Source organism: Symsagittifera roscoffensis, chromosome 1, assembly GCF_963678635.1.
Source record: "Symsagittifera roscoffensis chromosome 1, txSymRosc1.1, whole genome shotgun sequence".
In the NCBI taxonomy this organism is placed as follows: domain Eukaryota; kingdom Metazoa; phylum Xenacoelomorpha; order Acoela; family Convolutidae; genus Symsagittifera; species Symsagittifera roscoffensis.
Genome location: NC_087062.1, coordinates 95012008 through 95034449, shown reverse-complemented (window position 1 = coordinate 95034449; position 22442 = coordinate 95012008). Strand labels below are relative to the sequence as shown.

At 33.3% G+C, this 22442-nt stretch overlaps 1 protein-coding gene across 1 annotated transcript in view; it reads left to right on the top strand.

Annotated features, from left to right (window-relative positions):
• Positions 1–22442, top strand: part of LOC134853054 (proteasome subunit alpha type-6-like) — a 354898-nt gene that overhangs the window by 40005 nt on the left and 292451 nt on the right. The window lies entirely within an intron of this gene.

The following is a 22442-nucleotide window of genomic DNA, read 5'->3' as shown; positions in this document are numbered from 1 at the left end:
TTAACAATTTTTTATAATGATATCAGCAGGGCCGGACCTAGGATTTTCTCGAGGGGGGGGGGCGGAGTTTCAAAAAAATTTTGAAAATTTTGACTTTTTTTTTAGGTCGAGCAGTTTGATTTTCTGAGCTCTCCTTAAGCACTAAAAGACGCTGTTTTGACCAAATTTTCTGCGCCGCACGCAAATTTTTGAAAAACAGGTCAAAAAAATCGTTTTTGGGCACTTTATGGAAAACTGTGAATAAAAAATCGGGTTTTTTTTGGCGCGCGCCCCCCCTTCAAAGTAAGTATATATTGGCGCCAAAAGCGCCCTTAAAAATTTTAGGGTCCGTCACCAAATATGGATATCTCAAAATAGTACAAAGGGGCGACCCTTTGGGTAGGCAATAGTACAAAGGGGGACCATTTGGTTAAAGCAGGGGGTCGAATCCCTAAGGAAAAAGAGCGTCCGAGTCCCCCCTAAATCCTGGATATCAGCATAAATATGAAAATTTGAAGCCTGGCGAGTAATTCCGTTTTTAAAATTAGTCGGAACTGATTGAGGCGAACTAATTGGTCAAATTAACTCCTGGTAAACTTTAAATTTAAAACACTTACTAACTTACTAATATTTTTTATGTAAAAGAAAAAAAATAAGTTAAGGTTTTGAAGGTTGCCACAAAAAAATCGAGACCATTTGAAACATATATGGAATGTTCGTGGCGCAGCTTTGCCTTGAGTCGAGCAATATTGAGCATGACTCAAAAATCGATGCCAAAATGAGTCGAGCTGCTGCGAAACATTTATAATGTTTACTTGTATTCACAAAAAAACGGTCTGAATAATTTACTGATATTACTAAGTAGGCTGCTTCAAAGCAACTACTTCTAGCCGGATTTCTTTGCTGCGCATAAATTGCCAATTTTTGCAGGTTAAGTATTTTGTGATTTTGAGCTCATACCAACAATAGTTTTCAGATGAGAAATAATCCCGTCAGAATTTCTCAACATCATGGAATAGTTTAACCAACTCAGAATCAAGCAGGAAAAACAATTGAGCAAATGCGAAGTCCTATTGAATTTACGATGCAACTTCTAGATATCCGAAATCCGAAACATCGAAACTGACAAATTGACGGGATGAGAAATAATCCCGTCAGAAATTGAAATGGCAAGTTAAAAAGGGAAGTTTTGTCAAATTTTCCGAAAGTTAGACCAAAGAAAAAATTCGGCTGTGATTTTTCTTTTGCAATATTTCGGTAGTTCGAAAATGAACAACCTAAAGGACATTGGGAATGGTAACAATTAAGACCTTGCCTTGATTGATACGAGCAAATTTGTTTTCAACATCTTTCAATGTTTCGTATTTAGGGTATCTAGAAGTTGCATCGCAAAATCAATAGGACTTCGCAATTGCTCAATTGTTTTTCCTACTTGATCCTGAGTTGCTGGTTAAATTAGCTCTTTTTGTTTTCATTTTAAAAAGTTTATTAATTTAATTATCGGATTTTCCAATGAGTACCGAGGTTGGATCAATTTTTGTTAACTAAAAATTATTTTGTTAACTCATAGTTTCTGTAAACTGTTTGCTACCTTTTTCTGCTGAAAGTTGAGTGTTGGAAAAATTCTCGTTGGTCAAGGGGATTCAATTTAAAAGTCGCACGAAGACAGGTAATTTTGCAACAAATAAGTTTGAACGTTACTCTAACGAGTTTGTAATTCAATTTAAAGTTTTGATTCTGAATGGAAATGATTTCTAAATATGTCCACAGACAATTAACGGTAACAGAACAAAATGTGAATGATAATACAATTGTTCAATTGATCCATTAGTATTTCAAAAAAATCCAGGAGGCAAAACCTAAAAGTTAGACAACTAAATATAGATGCTTGCTAATGATCGCATTTAATCAATAGATCCTTTAGTTTTGGGATGTATCTATTAGTCATGTTTCAAAAGTGAATTGTACTAGTTCTCGATTTAATTGCTTTTTAAAACACTGATCAGAAGATATGATTGTTTCAGAATTTTTTACTGACGGATATGGCTTATTCATTTGGAAACAATCGAAAAGTTTCAAAGAAGAATATATGTGAGCCATTTATTAGAAAATACACAAAAAGTTTTTAAGGTAACCTCAATTCATTAGCTTTGAGCAATATTAATAGAAAGTTAGAGAATACAAGATAGATGGTTATTATCTTATTGGCTCAATAGATCCATTAGTTTTTCAATAATTTTTCGAACGATCCATTTAGTGTATGAAACGATCGATGAGGTTTTCAATTATACAGTAGTTTAATAACAAGACAAATTTCAACAATTGGTAGTAAAAATTCTGAATTGAATTGATTGTTAAAGCTTTGACAAGAAGATATATTTTATAGCATAATATGGCCTATTAAGTCAAAAAATTGAAAAAAATTCATAGAAAAAACGGTTTAAAAAGACTATAAGTGAACCTGATTTCATTTATTTTGAGCAACATAATTAAATAGTAATAGAACACAATATAGATGCCAATTATCTCGATTTATCTATAGATCGTGTAGTTTTTCACTGAATTATCCCGGGATGACCAGAAACGCTAATCATATAATTTTCATATATGGAAAAGTCTAGTCTTACATTTTTCATGCAGTTCAACAAGTACAGAAAATAGCATGGAAAGTCTAAGATTAGCCGTTTTTGTACCGAGTTTCGAAGAAAACAGAATATTTATGCTCGGTGGGTTTTTTTTTATTCATTCATATTTCGGCGATCGAAATAATAGTTTTCACTAACAATTTTTATACCACATTGAAGATATCGACTTTCTGAGTTCAAATAGAAAAAGATATTTTACCTCCGATCATTTTTTTGTAAAGTTCTGGTGGTTTGAAAATTGCCAAATTGGCCATGATCTGAAAATTGCCAAATTGGCCAAAGTATTAATTTATTTTGCTGAGAGCGTAACGCGAGTTATTAATCGCTCAAATTGATTGAAGCTAGCTAATCAGATTGGTCGTATTAATTTCGTACGACTCAACAATTCACACTTTGATATTGTTCAAAAATTATAAGTTTTCAGTATTTTTTCCCAAAATTTTTTCGATATGAATTAAGGGACAGTCAGAACATTCAGGGTTTTGCCCTGATATACAAGCAATCTTGTTCATATTTACAAATTATGTGACTAGCATTTTTGCATATACTAAGAGAGTGTGTTTTTTTTTTCAATTTCTTCCGAGTTTTTGAGTTGTGTTCATAACCGAACACCAATGACAAAAACCCTGTTTACTGGCATGCAAAATGCATTCGAAACGACTTTAAAAAAGATGCCAAGCATTTTTTGAGATGCTTTTCTGAAAAAAAATACTTCAAAAAACTGGAAAACGTTTCAATTTTGCGCATTTAGGCATGAAAAAAATTCTTTTGAAAAAGTTTCTTTGAGTGCAAAACTCGTCTTGTGCTAAAAAAACCCAATTTTTAGGGCGACTTCGAACCGTTTTTGAATAATTGGTGGAGTTATCAGAAAAATGAATAGGTTCATAGTTTGACTTGTGATACTTATTTCAAATTGAGTGAAAACATAAGGTCGTGGCCGGAGAAGGCAAAAGTCAGAGGTTAAATTCGAGGCTCAATCTTATGCTTTATAGAAAATTGCAAAAAAAAAATTGTCAAGCACTTCTTTTTTTGTCCCAATAGTTTCATAGCTCGATTTTTTTGTTGGCACGGAAAAATTTTGCTACTTGTACAGCTTAGTAATTTTGGTTCGTAACTTTCATTTGATTTTAGTTTCATTTTAAAATTTCTGGTTGTTTTTCCTCGTCGATTTTCTAATTTAAGATTACAAGAAAATATTTTTTTTCAGTTTCACAGCAATATATTGCAAAATTGATTAGGTTTTCTCGGACTAGTTACTCTAGCGGCTATTTTTTTCGCAGAGAAATTTGCTACCTGAATTCGCACTTAAAATAATTACATCTGTTATAAATTTGTAAATTTAAATGCAAGGCTAAGGTATTTAGCGCAGTTATAAATTCCATGCTTGATGCGACAAAAAACCTAAGCTTTGGGTCCAGTTGAAACCTGTTTTTTGTCGAACTGAAAACTTTTGGTTGCTGTATCGTCTGTCTGCTTGGTTGTGTCGGCTTGGTTCTAGCCCAACGGACTGTTTAAAGATATGGGTGCTTAAAGAGATCACCCATACAAATTTCTCCCCTTATTGACCTACCGTAGAATCTTTCCCTAGCCACGTATTATTTTCAAAACTGATTTTGTATGAATTATTCATTTCCAATAAAAGCGCAGAACAGGCGGCTGAGAAAATTTTTCGAAAGGAATATCTATTTTATACTGTTAATTAACCAAAATATTTTTAATAATTATTTTTGAATAAACTTTTTTGACTAATAATATCAATTTGTTTTGCCTCAAAGTTGATTCAAGAAAAGTTGAAAATAGTTAATGTAAACATATGATTATTTTCAATAATTGTTTGAAAATTTCTGGGTTTTAAACTGTTTATGAAACTTAAAAAAAACAGAATTGCTTACAATTGAAAAAGAAATAGTTGGACCGAGAGATAAGTTGCATAAGATAATTTTGAAATTGTAACAAGACTGCTCGTATATCAGGGTAGAACACTGGATGGACTGCCCTATTGAAATGTTTTTACGAGAAAAAACTTTTGAAAAACTCTTTGTCCAAAATTTTGGACAATATCAAAAATCAATTGTGAAAACTTCCGTCGTACGAAATTAATACGACCGATTAGGCTAGCCGCAATTCATTTTGGCCCGATGTTGTTGGGCGGGATAGTTTGCCATGCAATAATTATTCGTGTTACCTTTGCAGCATTGTGAATAAAATGAATAAAGCGCACATAAATTAGTCCAGAGCATGGTTAAATTGGCAACTTTCAAACTCGCATAACTTTACAAAAAATGATGGAACGTAAAATATCTTTTTGAATGTGAACGTAAGAAGTCGATATCTTCAATTGGGCAATTTTTTTTGAAAACTATCATTTCGATTGCTGAAAGTTGAATGAATAAAAAAACCACACCAAGCTAAAATAATCTGTTTTTTTTTAACGAAAATCGGAACAACTAGGTGCAGGTGAAACATTGAAAAACATGAAAACGGAACACTTGTTTCAATGAAGTTTTTTTGTTTCCACTTTTGATACAAAATTAGTGCAATATTTTTGCTCGGGTGAGTTTTTTTTTCTTCAGACAAATTTTGACTTTTTAACTAGCCATTTTTGACGGATTTTTTTATTTCATTCAATAAGTATTGCTGCCCTGAGCTTAAATTTGAAAAGATATTTCACCTGTGATTGTTTTTCGAAAAGTTGTGGGGTTTTAGAATTGCCATTTTGTCAATTTGGCAATTTAGGACAATTAGCGCGCGATATTTTTTGCGCTATTAACGCGTAAGCGGAGATTTAATCTCTCTTAGAAATCGTTCCAAGTTGGTTTAAAGAAGCTTATTAGCTATAATTGATTTGTTACAAGGAGCGAAATCTATTCTTTTGTACTTTATAAGGTGTGTGGGTGGATGATTTTCACAAAAAAATCTAAATTTTAAGAAAAAAAATTTAATTTTGTTTTATTACATTTATCTTTTTTATGTGATTGCTGCTCCATAGACCTGAAAAGGTAGTCGGAACATTCAGGGCTTCGCCCTGATACGAGCAGTCTTGTTTAAATTCAAGTCATATTGTGTGAACAGTTACAAAGTGAAATTTTTGGGGGCAATTGGTTGAGAAAATAAGCTTGCTTTAAATAAATCAGGAGTGTTTTTGATCTGGAACAATCTAGCTTATTTGGCAACGCGTTAAAAATAAATTAGGTAATTTATTTCATCTTCTCGCGCATAAATTGTTCCCAAATTGGTAATCTTTGCTCGCAACTTGTCACAAAATGGTTGCAAACCAAATATGTTCTTCAAAAGTGTGCTCTAGTCTAGATTTTGATATTTTTCAGACCAATGTGATTGATTCCAAAAAAAACACGCCAGAACAAATTTTTTCTCCTGCTTTTCGAAAATAGAAACATGGAAATGAACTTTCTTGAAATGTTATCAGAGTTAGTTTTTTTGCGGTTATGTAGCAGTATTTAGACAAACGCGTATTCAGACTCGTCAGTAATTAGATAAATACTGTATTAACCAATCAGAATCGAGACAAGGAAGAAATGAATAACTAATGATTTTTTATTTCGTAAATTTATTTTCTGATCTCGATTCTGATTGGTTAATATGGCATTTGTCTGCTTACTGACGAGTATGAATACGCGGTTGTCTATATACAGACCGCACTCCTGTTTTTTCCTTGATTCTTTCTGAGACTAAACAGTTCTATTTCTAAATAAAACTAGTAAAAAAAGGTTAAAATTATGTTCAATTCAACTAAAACACGCTGTTATCACCAGAATCACCAAATACTATTTACAAAGAATCATTGACACCAATTGGTTCTTTAACTTCTTGCTACTTTAATATGCAACACCAATTCAACCATTGCGAAGTAAAATAAATTCGATAATGCAAACAGACAAACTCCCTGATAGAACGGAAGTTAGAATGAACCATAACTGAATTGATTCGGAACATTCAGCTCAATAGTCTTTGTTATCCGTTTAAGTTACAGAGCTTAAGCAGCGCTTTTTTGCACGCGGATCGGTACATTCGACCGCAGAGCAAATAGAACGCAAAATTGAGCGAGTTGTTCATGATTAGAGCCACTGCGCTGAGTGATTGAAAGAATTGAGCTTTGTCCTGTGTGGTCGGATCTGCGGCGAAGATGTCTCGTCCTAAAAAGTTGGTCCCGATTGCAATGAGGAGAAAGAACGAGAAGGAGCACGTGAGCACTAAGAGAATGATGACGTAATTCCTTTCCTGGCGCAGTTTTCGGTTCAATCGATTTATTCGAGTAGGATCGCTGCTGACCACGGCTGATATTGAGATCGTCGCATTCCTTGAAATTTCGGATTTTTTGCGCGACCGAAGCGACTGAATAAATATTATATTTGCGACCACTAGAATTAAAAATGGACCCCCGAACGTCAACACCAAATGGGTTGTGATAGAGTAAACTGACTGCAAAGTGTCGTAATTCTCTCCAGGTTGGATGTTGCAAATACCGTCTGCATCCAAATCGTGGAAAAGCAGAGGACCTGTGGAATAAAATGCACTTACTTATCCTCTCTAATTGATTTATGTGATTTATGTGATTTTAGACGGATCTACTTAACAATCGCCCTCCCTTTGGTATCTACTTAAGAATTGCAACCCTTAAAAATAAAAGCAGTAAATAACACTAGAACTTTTTATTTGAAATTCGAATTTTGCTGCAATCTGATTGGTGGAAAATGCGTTACCTGCACTGACAAAAATGGATTAGGATCAATTTCAGTATGAAAAAAGTACGTTGATTAAATTTAGATCGATTTTAGTATAAAAAAAAGTACGAAGATTAAATAAAAAAGATGAAGATTGATTTGGATCGATTTGAAATTGATTTGAAGTGATCTTAAATCCCAGCTAAAAAAATTGATCCAAATCGATTTTAAATCAATTTAAATGCTTTTTTTTTCAGTCTGAATTTGTTTTGATTTTTAAGGGGACTAAAATGGATTTAAATCGATTTAAATCGATATTTTTATTCGAGTTTTATCAATTTCAAATTTTTATTGTATTTACTTTTTGCCTATCGTTTTTTAATTTTTATCTATAGCGTTTTGTAGCATAAAAAAGACCAAATAAAAAGACCAAAATATTGATGAAATTCTATAATTTTCTTGCATATTTTGAGTTCAAAATGATCTATATTTACCCTTTTCTTGATTCGTTTCATAAGTTGTTGCTTAAAAATTGATTTACTTTCATGTTTTTCTATGATTTTTTTTGCATATTATTGAGATCACAATTTAATTTTACCTGACCTTTTTCTGGTTTGTTACACAAGATTTTGCCCATAACCTGATTTACAATGGTTTTCTATGATTTTATTGCAAATTTTTGAGTTTAAAACCTGATTTATGTGGATCAGTTTAAGGAATTTTATAACATCTGGCAAGAGTGCTTATGTTAAAAAGATCGAGAATAAAAAATTCCAACAGTTTTTTTAAAAGGTATGTTTTTTTTCGCCGTGTTAGCAAAAAAAAATTGATTTTAGTGTGTCGGAAAATCTATCGAAATTGATTTAAATCGACTTTTTAGGCACTTAAATCAATTTAAAATTTTCGAAAAGATCGATTTAAATCAATTTAAAATGATTTAAGTGAGATTCTGATGGATTTAAGTGAGATTCGGATTGATTTTAGTGAGTCGAAAATTCCATCGAAAACCAATTTAAATCGACCGGAAACCATTTCTGTCAGTGCGGGTATTTCAATCTACTTAACAATTGCCCCCCCCCCCCTTAATAAAAAGGGGGGACACTTGTTAAGTAGATCTTTTTTGACCATTATTTAAAAACTGTTACATAATTGTTACATAACTATTTTATACACTTACGTATTTTCGGTTGGTTGATACTTTGGCTCTTTAACATACCAATTTAAGTACCGTTTTTTTTTTTCAATTTATATATCAATTTTCTACTGTTACAGAAAAACTTGATCCAAGAACCTATACGCATAAATTGTGGTCGTGCACCAGTATCCTCATTACCACCCTGCGAGAATCAGTGGGTTGATTTGTTGCTCTACTTCGTAAAATACATTGAATTACCCTAACAATTTTTATCCTTTTTAATTTTTGGGTTGACCTAAAACGGTTACGTTGCAGTATTTAGAAACCGCGTATTCCTACTTGTCAGTATGCAGAGAAACACTGTATTAACCAATCAGAATCGAGACAAGGAAAAAATTAATACATATTTTTTTAGTATTTCAAAAATTTGCTTTCTAATCTCGATTCTGATTGTTTAATACAACTTTTGTCTGCTTACTGACGAGTATGAATACGTGATGAATTAACTATGTGATCATTTTCATAGTAGAATAGTAATTCATAGTAAAAGAATTGTTGTGTTTGAATAATTTTTTTAATCTTGAAAAACAGTTTTTTAACGTTCTTAACTTGTAGAATTTGCCAAAAAATATATATACTGAAATTTTCATCGAAAATTTTCATTGAAAATAAAGGTGGTAAACAATCCCTCTTGAGGTACCCTGCAATGGTAAATATCATTTCGGACCAAGTTAACATCCCCCCAAACCCGTTGGGGGGGGGGGAATGATGTTAACTTGGTTCTAAAAGTTAGAAATTTTCAGCCAATCAGAATCAAGCATTTTACACGCAGCGCTTAGCAATTTGAAACGGAAATAAAGAATTAAATGCTGGGCTGGAAGATCTTAACTTGGTCTATCTGGGGGGGGGGGGGGGTGATATCTTGATCCATCAATTCAAACTACTATTTTGAACATGTCAACCTGATGGTATGAGGTACCCTGCAAGGATGGCCACAGTGGCCATTATGGTGGCAGTGCGCTTTGAAGTGTAGTTGCGATGAGTGAAGGGAAACTTGATAGCCACCACTCTGTCCAGTGCCATTGAAACCATCAGATAGATAGTCGTTACGCTACTTCCGTACGTATGCCAGTTGAACAGTTTGCAGCAGACGACCTAAAGTATCGCACCCAGTCAGTGATGTCCATTTGAATAGATAAGAATTAAAATCTTAATCAAAGCATCAGTAAAACCATTAAAATTTCAAATATATAATTTTATCAATTTGTTGAAAGTTCAAATCATTTACAAACAAATATAACTTTAAAAACTTTTCTCTTAAGAATTTCAGGCTATTTGACTCAATTTGCTACCAAAACCAGATTTTTCGCCGGCTGTTTTTCCGACAACAGCTTAAAATTTTTTTTTAAATTGTTTTACATGCACTTGCAACTAAAAAATGACATAATTTCAAGTCCCGGCTAAAGTATTTAAATTGATTTTCATGGAAATTGATGTATTTGAATATAATTTTTTATGTTGAAAAGCAGTTTTTGCCATTATTAGCTCATTGTTGAAAATAATCAATGCATAACATAATAACAAACACAATTGTTACTATCAAGGCTTAGCATTTTTTCTTTTCTAGCCATTCTAGGTGAATATCTATATTTAGCAAGAAAAATATAAATTATGAACTTAGCAACGCCAGATTTACTTTGATGTGATTTCTGTAGTATATTCAGTTGGAAATAGACAGTTGGAACTTCGCATGCAATTCATTGTCCCATGTTAGTTCAAGTTCTTCCCCGCACTGGACTTCCATGGACTATAATCGATTATATTGTCATTTTATACTAAAAAACATGGGGCTGGGCGTAGATAAACGTAGAATAGTGGGGGAGGAGATGGGGTTTAGACAAATGCTGATAAGGGCAAAGTGGAGGGGGTTACTTCGAGTAGATTTAGATTGCGAGTAGGCCATGAGTAACGCAGAAAAGAATGATTTTGCAAATATAACGGATTTTAAATGGATTATAATCCATTATAATAGATTTTAATGGATTGTGTTTTTTGAAAACAAACGAGTATAATGACCATATAATCGATTTCGTGGTCTGAAATTGCAACAATAATGGATTATAATGACAACATTTGAGACAAAAATTTTCCATTATAATCGATTATTATCCATGGAACTACGGCGCGGGTATACAGTAAACTTAAAAAATGAAGAGAGTTTTGAATAAAATGGACGAAGAAAAACATTACTTATAACTTTTAGATGCCCAGATAAAACGTGTGCGGATATTTACTAATGAAAAATATATTCATTCCGCCGACCATCCGCTGCCTTCTACAAAAGAATGAATAGTGGACTGAATAATATGTTCAACAATAACCCCTTTTTCTGAAAGGGCGAGAGATTTTGCTAAGTAGATCCAAACTTTCAACCAAACAAAACAAGACTGCTCGTATCAGGGCAAAGCCCTGAATGTTCCGAATGCCTTTTAAGGTTTATGGAGCAGTAATAACATAAAAAAGTTGTGTAATAAAGTAAGATGAAAAAAAAATTTCTAAAATTTGAATTTTTTTAATGAAAATCATCACCCCACACGCCATACAAAGTACAAAAGGATAGATTTCGCTCCTTGTAACAAACCAATTGTGGCACATAAGCTTCTTTTAACCAATTTAGAACGATTTCTAAGACGGATTAACTCTCCGCTTTCGCGTTAATAGCGCGAAATTTATCGCGCCTTAATTGTCCCAAATTGGCCAAAATGGAAATCTTTAAACCCCCTTAACTTTTTTGAAAAATGATCACAGGTGAAATATCTTTTCAAATTTGAGCTCAGGACAACAATAACTTTCGAATGATGTAACAAAAATTTGTCAAAAATGGCTAGTTAAAAAGTCGAAATTTGTCTGAAGAAAAAAAAACCCACCCCGAGCACAAATATTCCGTTACTTAGGTATCGAAAGTCGGAACAATTAGTTAATATAGATAAGAAAACACAGAAAAATTTCAAACCCCTGATTTGAACAATTCCGCTTAGTTATGAACAGGAAGAGAATAAAGTTATAGAACAATAACCGTAGAAACTGTGTCGAGCTAAAAGTACTTTCAAAGATACTATCATAATCAAAACACTCGTAAAACAATTAATTTTTTTAAATTCCACCATGTTATGAACAGGAAGAGAACAAGACTGCTCGTACCAGGGCAAAGCCCTGAATGTTCCAACTGCCTTTTAAGGTTTTATGGAGCAGTAATAACATCAAAAAATTAAATGTATCAAAACAAATGAAAATTTTTTTTTCCAAAATTTGAAATTTTTGATGAAAATCATCACCCCACACACCATATTAAGTAAAAAAGGACAGATTTCGCTCCTTGTAACAAATCAATTATGGCAAATAAGCTTCTTTCAACCAATTTGGAACGATTTTAAGACGTATTAACTCTCCGCTTACGCGTTAATAGCGCGAAACATATTGCGCGTTAATTGTCCCAAATTGGCCAAAATAGCAATCTTTAAACCCCCATAATTTTACGAAAAATGATCACAGGGGGAGAATCTTTTCAAATTTGAGCTCAGGACAACAATAGTTTTTGAATGATGTAAAAAGATTCCGTCAAAACGGGCTAGTTAAAAAGTCGAAATTTGTCTGAAGAAAAAAAAACCCACCCCGAGCACAAATATTCCGTTACTTTCGTATCGAAAGTCGGAACAACAAAGTTATCGAATAATAACCGTGAAAATGTGTCGAGCTAAGAAGTACTTTTAAAGATGCTATCTGAATCAAAACACCCGTACAACAATTAATTTTTCAAATATTTGCTTTAATTATGTTAAAGAAAAATTAAATCATTTGCAAACAAATGTTACGAAAAAACATTTTTGAAGAACTTCAGACAATTCGTCTCATTATGCTCTCGGAATCAGATTTCTCACCGGCTGGGGCATCGCTATTGAGCCACTGTGGCATCGCTTAATCATGTCATCAAAGTAGATAGCTCAGAGCATATGGTCAGTGTTGTCTAGGTCAGTGAGTGACTTCAAATTTGAACTTAACATGCGAGATAAGATACGACATCTAGGATATTACACCCAAATTGATATTGGTTTTTGTGAAAATATGTTGGTGTACATGAATGTTCTGTCACGTGTAAGAAAAAACCAACGGAAAGAATCAGAATTCATAGAGGGTATAGATCTAAAGTTAAGCAAATCAAGTAGAAAACATAGAAGACTATTGAATTATGTTCTATGGTCTAACTCATAGAGTAATTACGGATAGGGTACACCGTCTGCTCGTCACGCTATCTTTTTTTCGGCCGGATAGATTCGTGCAACTTCTTAGTCTAATACCGATCCTAATCTTACTCTTATATCTACTAGTCTCAGGGCGTTTAACTAGTCTCTGCTAGGCTCAATATATCTAGAGTATGCTGGTTTATTGCGGCGGCTGAAGTTCTCTTGGAGAGGCAACTAATTTCTAAGTTAAATTCAAATCTCTCTGGTGCTGAAATTACAAGTAATTTCAGCACTTACAAATAAGTGGGTTGTTAGTTAGATGGAATATGATTGGTTGGATATTAAATATAGATGGATATTAAATATTTTATAGTGATAAAATATCTAATTTATCCAATAATAAAATGTAGTTTAGATCAGGTTCCACCCATCCGGGGTTTACAGAGTTTTTAGATTTATCTTTCTTTCTGTAATTGAAGGATGGATGATGAACGTTGGTGTTTGGCGAACACCATTTTCTTATCCGGTTCCTCTTGAAGAAGAACGTTCCAGGACGCTGGAATCAGGGATAAGAAATTGTTATTATGTCATTCGGCAATGACTGTGATCCCCAATGAAATCAATCCGATTTCAAAATGGTTTGCTATGTCAGATTTTTCTATATTAGTAGAGAACTGTTTTGTGTGCAGCCTCGTCTAGGAATGGCGTGAAGATCGTGTTTGGAAGGGATGCCTTGTAATCTCGGATCTGTACGTATACTTGAACATCGAGGTGGTCATTGGTCTAGTTCAAGGAAGTCCTTTTCTGCGAAGTCAAGTCGTACTCTAAATCCTTTGAGTCGTGATCGTGGACGGCATGTCGGTTGTGTTTAGCCAATCTTTTATTCGTCTTTAATTGTTCGTCTTTGGATGTTCGTCTTTGGATGTTCGTCTTTGTTGTTGTGTATGATCTATATACTGCCTTGTATGATTTACATTTTATAAGTTTTTGTTAGTTTGGTTTTTTAATCATGCTTTTAGTTAGTAGTTTTCACAAAAGGGTTTTGTTTTAGTTCAGTTATTTTGAAGAGTTACTCACCCTTGAGTACCTCTTATTAAAAATTGAAGTGTGGTCACAAAGTGTGTGTGTAGCGCGGTGGATTAGGCCGTCTATAAGCATGCTCAGGACATCCTTCTCTGGTTGGTTAGGCCAGGAATGGGAGTGTGATTTCATGCTGTTTCTTTGAGAGGTCCTTTTATGTGATAACGTTTTATGTTGGTTTTTTCTGGTCGTTCTTATGTTACTTTGGTTGTGTCCTTTTTTCAAAAATCAATTTGTTTTTGGTTTGGGTTTGTCTTGCGACTTTTTTGTGCTTTATTATTTCTTTCTTAGACTTTATAATAGTCTTCAAAAGAATATATTATCCAGTTTTAAGCTGGGTTAATCCGGTTTGGGTACCGTTGGTTTTCTTTTCTTAGTCAAGCTGTTATTTTATGATTTGTGGTGTTTAGTAAGCTGCGTTGGTTAGTTTGGTTTAGTATAGAGTTCCTTTCCAACCGGGTTAAAGAAAAGTTTGAAACTTGTTATTGCTTGTTTGAGTCGTTGTTAGTGAAAACTTGAAACCAAAAATCATTATTTAAACAATTCTTCGTGGGCGAGCTGTGCGAGTTTTGATAGAATTCTTGTGCGAATGAATAAAAATATTGAAAAGATTAGTACTGTTTTCTCATTTTATTAATTTATTGCTAAAATTCAATTTTACTTCTTTTGGGGAAGTTTAAAATTATAAATTTTTATCGTATTTTAATTTTACTGCTTCATGGGGAAATAATTTATAAATGAAGTTACAACATTGGATATGAATTTTACTACATTATTTAGTGCGAAAGATTTAGAAGTTTTATTTATAATTTAACAAGTTTGTATTTTTATTTGTCTTTTTTCTGTTTAGTAGATGATTGTGGTGTGAAGACTAAAAGGATAATTTAAACATTGATAGAAAATGGTTAGTACAAATTTGAATTTATTAGTTATAAGTATTTTAATTCATATTTACCTTAGTCGTCTGGGAAAAACCGTGGGAGAATATGTCGCGAATCATGTCTGATGTTGTTAGTAACTTGGCTAGTATGCGTCTGACATTTTTAGTTTGTAGCAGTGGCCAAAGCAATTGAAGTGCTTTGATGGTGTTTAGTTCTTCTGTGCCTACTGCGAACTCATAAGGTGTGTTTTGAATGAAGTTATAGATTTTATGATTATAATTAGTATTATGAATAAATTCTAATATGGGTATTTCAATAGGTTGTATAAATTCAAGCGGGATAATGAAGGGTCTTGATTCTTCATCATTGAAGGTCTTCGCGATGGGACAGAATATATACATTTGGGTGACTGGGTCGTAATTGCGGAGGATGCCGTGGAGGTTAGTATTTTTAAAGCAATATGTAAAATTAAGAAAAAACGGTGACGTGTATTTTGAGTTGGAAACTGAAAACGATGGTGGGGTTGTCTTGATGGAGTGTGTAAATCAAAATGATTTTGTATAAAGCGATAATATGTGTAAGTGTGCGTTTGTTTAGTGCGTAACATTATATCGTGTGAACAGTGCAAATCGCGTTCCTGTGGTGAAAGAAAGTGAAAAGTTAGTGAAAATAACTGAAATTTATCATAGAAGCTTTCATATGCTTGAATATAAACTAGTGATTCGGAAATAATATGATCAAGCTTTTTATCAAAAATATTAAGTGTAAATACGTATGGTGTTTTCTTGAAAAATTTTTTGGTTAGTTGCGGGTTTGCAAGCGATCTTCGTCTGAAAATTGATCGTGATTAGGGCAGATGATATTATGATCGTAGTAGTCTATTGAGAAATCGTTAACTCGGGGTGCGGTGAATGTTGTTAATATTTTTTTATATCCAACATAAGTAAATTGTCGAGGTGTTAATGATGTGGTGAGTCTATATAACATATTTTTGTTTTTCCCAATGTCTTCACTAGTATTTGTTAGTGGTAAACAAAGGGGGTTAGTATAATTGTAGTAAGCTGTCCAATGAAGTGTTGGCATTAAAACGTGCTCATCAACAAACTTTCGTGTTTCGTTAGCAATGGTAGGTGTATTTTTTGTATATTGCGGAAATGATGGTAGGGTGATTTTTAGAAAATTTTTTCGTATTTGTGTGTTCTGGGTGGTTGATGTATTCTTGGGCTGTTCCGGGTTTGGTTGGGAATGGGTGATTTGGGAATTTTCGTGTAAAAAAAAGATAAGCTCGGTTAGTACTGGTAGGTGTTTCAGTGGATGTGGATGACTGAGCTAATTATGGAGTGTAAGCTGAAGAGGGTGTAGGAGTTGGTGGATTTCAGGATGTTATTGTGGATGATAGTTGATGTATTGTGAGAATTTGGGGATGTATTAGTTGTTGTTGTAATGTAATTAAATTGTCGAGTTCTGCGGAAATTTGGATGGTATCTGGGGAGTTTTTATGTGATCTGTCGGAATGAAATGGAGAATAGGTTGGGGTTACTTGGGAAGCGTAAGAAGGAGTGGAAAGGGATGGGAGTGGATGATTGGATTGGATGGGTCGAAAAGGGGGTTGCGAAAAAACTGAGGAGTTGGTCTCGGTATGGGTAGAGGGAGATGGTTCGGAGTCTGCAAAATTGTCGGGGGTTTCTACATTGGAGTTATTAAATTGTGAGATAGTATGAAAAACTGAAATATCTGAGTTAGTATCAGAATTCGTGCTTGATGGTATATTAATAATTGGAAAATTGGGTGGCGGGAAAGCAAAAAGTGGTATAATTGGGATTTGAGTTTGGAGGTTGGCTGGGTGGGAATTTGAGCGATGGAGGGATCCAATTTGTTGGCTCATCGTGGGCAAAAAAAATGATTATTTTGAGACTGATAAGTGGTTGTATGGGGTTGTTCAATAATTTGTTCATATGTATTATCATTTTGTGAAAGATTTGTCTTTATGTGCTGAATGGGACTTTGTGTTGTATTTGGTCGAAAGTTTGGATTATTTGTGATTGCTAGGTTTCAAAAGTTTCGGGGAACTAATGATAATGGATGATTTTGTGGTAGGGGTGGTATCTGTGGTGCTGTAGGTGTTGTATCTACATTATTATGTTCTTCGTTACATATTTTTGGTCTTGTGGATATTTTTGTATTATATTCTTTTATTTGTGCATCTAGAAGTATTTTATTGATTGATGATGAGAAAATTCCGAAAAATCCTGCAAATAGTATACGTGCTACACTTGCTTGGCGGTTTACTTGTGTGTGTATAGCGCATGTGTTATAGATTCCTTTTAACAGTGAGAAAAGAAATCCTATAAAGTTAAACATTGCGTATAAGATAGTCAAACTTTCTAAAATGTAATATGGCCATCCTAGAAATGCGAGAATTTCGTTTTTTAAGGTTACAAAACTGAAAATATTTATGGGTGAAATATCTTGTGGTCGGTATTTTTCACCATTTAAATAAATGTAGTCTTTGATATCTTTAAAATATCCGCTGTAGTCTTGTGTAGAAATGTCTGCAAATCCTGCGGTTTCGGCAATTTTTCTTAAATTCTATTCGATTGATTGTCGTTGTATTGTGTCCATTTGTGTTAGTAATTCTTGAAATTGTTGTGTTCTAATGTGATGTTGTATATCAGATTTAGAGTATATTCCAATTTATTGTAAATCAATATTTGGGTTACGAGCGATAGCTCGGATGCTTTCGGGTGAAAACTTTTTCAGTGGTTGCATTAAGGTTGGATACGGTGTAAGTAGGTAGTATTTATCTTCATCAGGGTTTAATTGTACGACCTTGTGGCTTTTTTTTGATCCACATGGGACTGCGGTATCCCAAAAATAAGTTCGTCTTGAAAGTGTATCGACAAAATGTACTTTAATTTTATAGAATATGGGGATTCTTTTATAACAACGTTTATCTTCGAAAACATATAATGGTGATACTTTTTTGGCGCAAGTATAAAACCATAAAATGTTTCCTTCGTAATCAAGAAAATTTGATCTGTTTCTTGATAACAAATATCCTGCGTAAGGTGTTTTTAGTACTGCTAATGCGAGTGATTGTAAGATTTGTGTTCTTTCTATTTCGCATAATTGAAGAAGTGTTTCTAATTCAGAAAGTTACGGGAAAAATTCTACTAATTGTGTAGTCTAATTTCATGTCCAAGAGGATATCATAATGAATATTACCAAAGTAGGTGCTAGTCATTATTGACTGTCGTATGGTTTTAATTTTCCACCAGGTTGAAATTTGCTTTTATAAAAGTTAACTGGGACGTATGATGTTCCTTCGTTAATGGGGTGACTTGTGGCATAAGGGTCCAACTTTAGTTTTCCAGTGGTCATGTCGAAACCTTTTTCACATTCGACAAGTATTTCAGAGTATTGTGTTTTATAAAGTGGATTGCTATATTTACATGCAAATTCTGTTTCGTGATAGACTTGAAAACGTGTTAATTTATTTTCTATATCATGGATGTTTTTGAAATCAGTGCTTTGTTTACGAGATGGGTTCAGTTGTTTGTATGAGATTGATTCAATAAAATATTTTTCATGAAATTTGATCATTCGAGCGTGTATTTTTGCTACTTGAAATGTTGTGCATGTATCTTCGGGAAACCAAACAATTGTTGCTTGGGTCCTTGTTGTAGGGTCACAATAACCTTGATCATTTTTGCAGGGTAATCTGATTCCTTGATAGATCAAGGTGTTATCAGTTAAAGCTCGTGTGAGTTGTATTTTTTCAAATTGTATTTTTCAATCAAAAAACATTATTTCTTGATATCCTTTATTTTTTGTGTCTACTTTGCAGTTTGAAGGATTATTTCTTCCAATGTGTGGTATCCAGTGTTTATCTTTTATAGCATAAGTTAATCGTCCGTGTGCGCATTATATGGGTATTTTTCGTCTAATTTAACATGTCCTTGATATCGTTCAAGTTCTGCTTGATGTACAGAGTCGGCAAAGACTTGAAAATTTACTATTTTTCTGTCTGTGTTTTTATTTCTTGTTAGATTTAGTCTGAGTAAATCGTTTTTACAATCGTCGGGGTTTAGGTGTAAAAGTCTTTCAATATTACTCTGGTAAAATTATTCGTGATCAAGTCGGTTCTTATTTCCGTTGGAAACTTGTGAACAATGTACTTTCTTTTCGGAAAATGTTTCTGTAAATTTATATCCTGTGACTGCTGTTGCTCGGGCTTTTGAGTACAATGTTGCTACTACATTTGTAGTTTCTAAAGCTTGTGGTTCTGTTTCGCATTGTGATACTTGATTTATTGTATATTTGTGTAGTGTTTTTTGTTCGTTTTCTTCACAATCATAGTTTGTTACTAATAAATCCTGGGGTCCTGTGCGAGAAGAAGGATTTGTGTTTTGGTCGGAAAATTTGAGAAAAAGATGTGTTGAAACGTTAATATTTTTAGAATTGTATCCAATTGTGTTTTTTGTATATCTATCGTATTTATATATTACTTCAGTTGTTATAAATGGTGGTGGTAGCGATTGAGCTGTTATAATTGGTAGATTTAATGGGTAGGGATATTGAACAATATTATTTAGTTTGATTGTGATTTCAAGTTTCAATTGGAGACTATTTTGTTGAAGTATTTGAATATTATGTGCTCGAATAACTTTGTGGATATCTTGTCTATATTGTAATCTATTGAGTGCCCAACTGTGGAGTCGGTTACTTTCTTGATGTTGTCCAAATAATGGGGGAGGTTCCAATCTAATCGTAAAGGGATGTTTGATGTTGATTGTTCTCGATATCTAGCGTCGAGGTTATTCGGGAAGTTTAAAGGGAAAAGTGTCGGTGAGATTAGACTTAATGATGGTGTTGACGGGAGTGATAATGTTTCTGGTAACGATGATAGTGTTGCATCAGAAGAGATATCTATTGGTTCATTTACCAAGTTCGGTTCACCTTGTGTATATGAGTGTGTTGTCCAATATGGTGGTCTTTCTCTGGTATCTGGGGGGATTAAAAGGGTTTTCTCGGATTTGATGTGATGTGGGGGTTGAACCTAGATAGTCTGAGGGTATGCTTGAGGTGCTAAGTTGTGAAAAGAGTGTGGGAGTTTCTGGTAAAATACTACTTGAAATTTCTGAAGTAGTTGGTGTTGGTGATTGGGGTATATCAAAATGAACTCTGGGGGTCTGAAAATTTCTATTTCTTCGTGGATGTATAATTTGTCTATTGACTTCAACTGTTTTTTTATTTTGACTAATATGTCTTATTCCATTTAAATCTTGTGGTAATGTGGGGTATAAATTATATGTAGGTTCATTTAGGAATGCTTGTCGCTGAACTGGTTCTAATGGTTCAGATAAGCGAGCGTGTCGTTCTTCAAAAGTATACGGGTTATCTTGGAAAGAAAATCGTGTGGATGTTTGGGGGTTTTGGGTAGGTGTAGGTATGATTGGGTTTTCTTGGGAGGATGTCGGTGAAGACTGTTTTGGTGGTGGTTGGTTAGCAATTTTGGAAATGTGTTTGATTTATTTGTTTCTTAGTGCAAAGATTTTTGTTTATTGTAATATTCTTCGATGAAAAGAATTAAAATGGTTGTTGCTAAGGCGAATGTGACTATTGCCTTTCTTACACATTTGCACATTGTCATGATAAGGGATGATCAAAATGTGATGAAAATTACGAATAGTAAAAAATATCTGTTCTACTAAAATTTGTTCGTATCATTTAAATAGACTTTGATTTATCGTACCTGTGAATGTGGTCAATGATTTGGGAAAGTTGGAGATATATTTCAAATAGGGAGTAAAAAATTTAAAAAATATTGCAAGAAAATATTAAAAGGATTATTAAGGCTTCAAAAGTTTCAATAAAAAATATTAGCAAAAGTTTAAAGAGAAAGAAAAATTTTATGAAAAGATTTAAGATTATATTTTTTAAGGTATCGACTGTTAGAGAGAAAAGCATTTAAGAAATGATTCGTTCGTCGAATATTTTTTATTTTCTGGAGCGAAATTCAAGTGTGGTCGGATCATTATTGATTTTTTGACAGGTGGGTTGAGTTTTGTGAAAAATTTTTGGAGGCTAATATTATGGTGTTCGGGAGGTTTTCTTTGCTTTGTTTTTATTTGGTAGGTAATCTGGGGTATTTTTGAAATATTTGTATTTTAAGCCAAATGATTATGGTCCTTTTTTTACTTTAGGCTAATTTGCCATTTTTGGTTGGAGGTTTTTTGAGGTCTGAGTTGGGAAAATATTGTTGATTTTTGCGTTATTAGATAGGGGAGGGTTGTAATATTATGGTGGTATTTATTTTAGTTGTCAAGTTTTAGAAAGTTGCTTATTTTTGACCTGGAAGTTGGAAAGTTATAGTTATAGATATGCCTGGAGAATATTACCTATCGGCTAGTAGGTTTGTGTTAGAGATATTGAAGGTGACGGATTTGAGTAAATCCTATTGGCTGAGTTTGAACTAGAGTTGTTGAGTATGTTTCAGCATGTTATTTTGAAAATATGAAAAATCAAAATGATTTAAAGGTGTACAAATTACTAATTTAAAAATCAAAGTTGTTTTTGAAATTCAACTTTCTTTAATATTTTATATTGTGGGATGATTGTTTTGTAATTTTTACGTGGTTGATTTCTAAGTCGTGATGATTCTCTGTGTTTTGATTTTTGTACTTGTTCTTGTGGTAAAAGTTTTTCTTTCATTTTCCTGTTTTTTCTTTTTTTTTGAGATATTTTTGTGTCTTGTGTTTTTATATTTTTATGAGTTGTGTTTGTTTTTTGATTTTGTTTATGCTGAACGTCGGATTGTACATTTGATGTTTGTTCTGTATGTGTATGGTTTCGGATAATTTTGTGGGCTTGTATGTTACTTCAGTGGGTTTAGCAATTATTTGGTATGGTCCCTTGCGAAGTTGTTGTAATTTTTTGGAGATTCCTTTTTGTGTATTAAAATTAGGTATTGAAACAAATGTTCCAATTTTTAAATCTGTGGCTGGCATAAAACGTGAAATATTTTGGCTGTTAAAACTTTGCCTTTGTAACAACTTCTTTGTTACTTTTTGGTAAATTTCATTATGTTTTTATCTCTATTTAAAATCCATTCGGTATGTATGCCGGAGGCTAATTTGAGAATTTGTGGGCGATGAAAATGATCTTCATCATGTGTGTGTAATGGTAGATTATAGCATATTGAATCTTTATTTGGTTTGCAATGAGCTTGTGCGTTTTTGTGAGCATTTGCTGTGAACATAATTGGTTTTTTTGGTTTTTGATTAAAAACCATTTTATATGTTGACATTCCTAAAGTTGTCATGATTTGTGAGTTGTATGATAAGGGAAATAATTTTACATCTGCTGAAAATTCCGTGTATCGTGTATCGTTCCCATTTATGATACATCTAAGATACTCTTGTAATGAACGGTTCATACCTTCGACTAAACCGTTTGTCCAAGGTGCATGAGATGTACGTGGTTTATGTTTAATGTTGTATAAGTGGCATAGTGCGATTATTTCATTATTAATAAATTCTGTACCGTTGTCTGTAACTAGGATTTCGGGTAATCCGAATTTAGCTATCCAGTGTTCGCAAAGTGTTGTGTATGCATAGTAAGTATTACAATGTGGTACTGGGTTGAGTGCTACATAATGTGTGAATGCATCAACAATGACCATAATGTAAGAATTTCCTTCAGAGGATGGTGAAATTGATCCTTTTGTGTCGAATGAAATTCTATGGTTGAAATACAAACTTTGTCCTTTAAATCTTGTTTTTGTGATATTTGTTTTT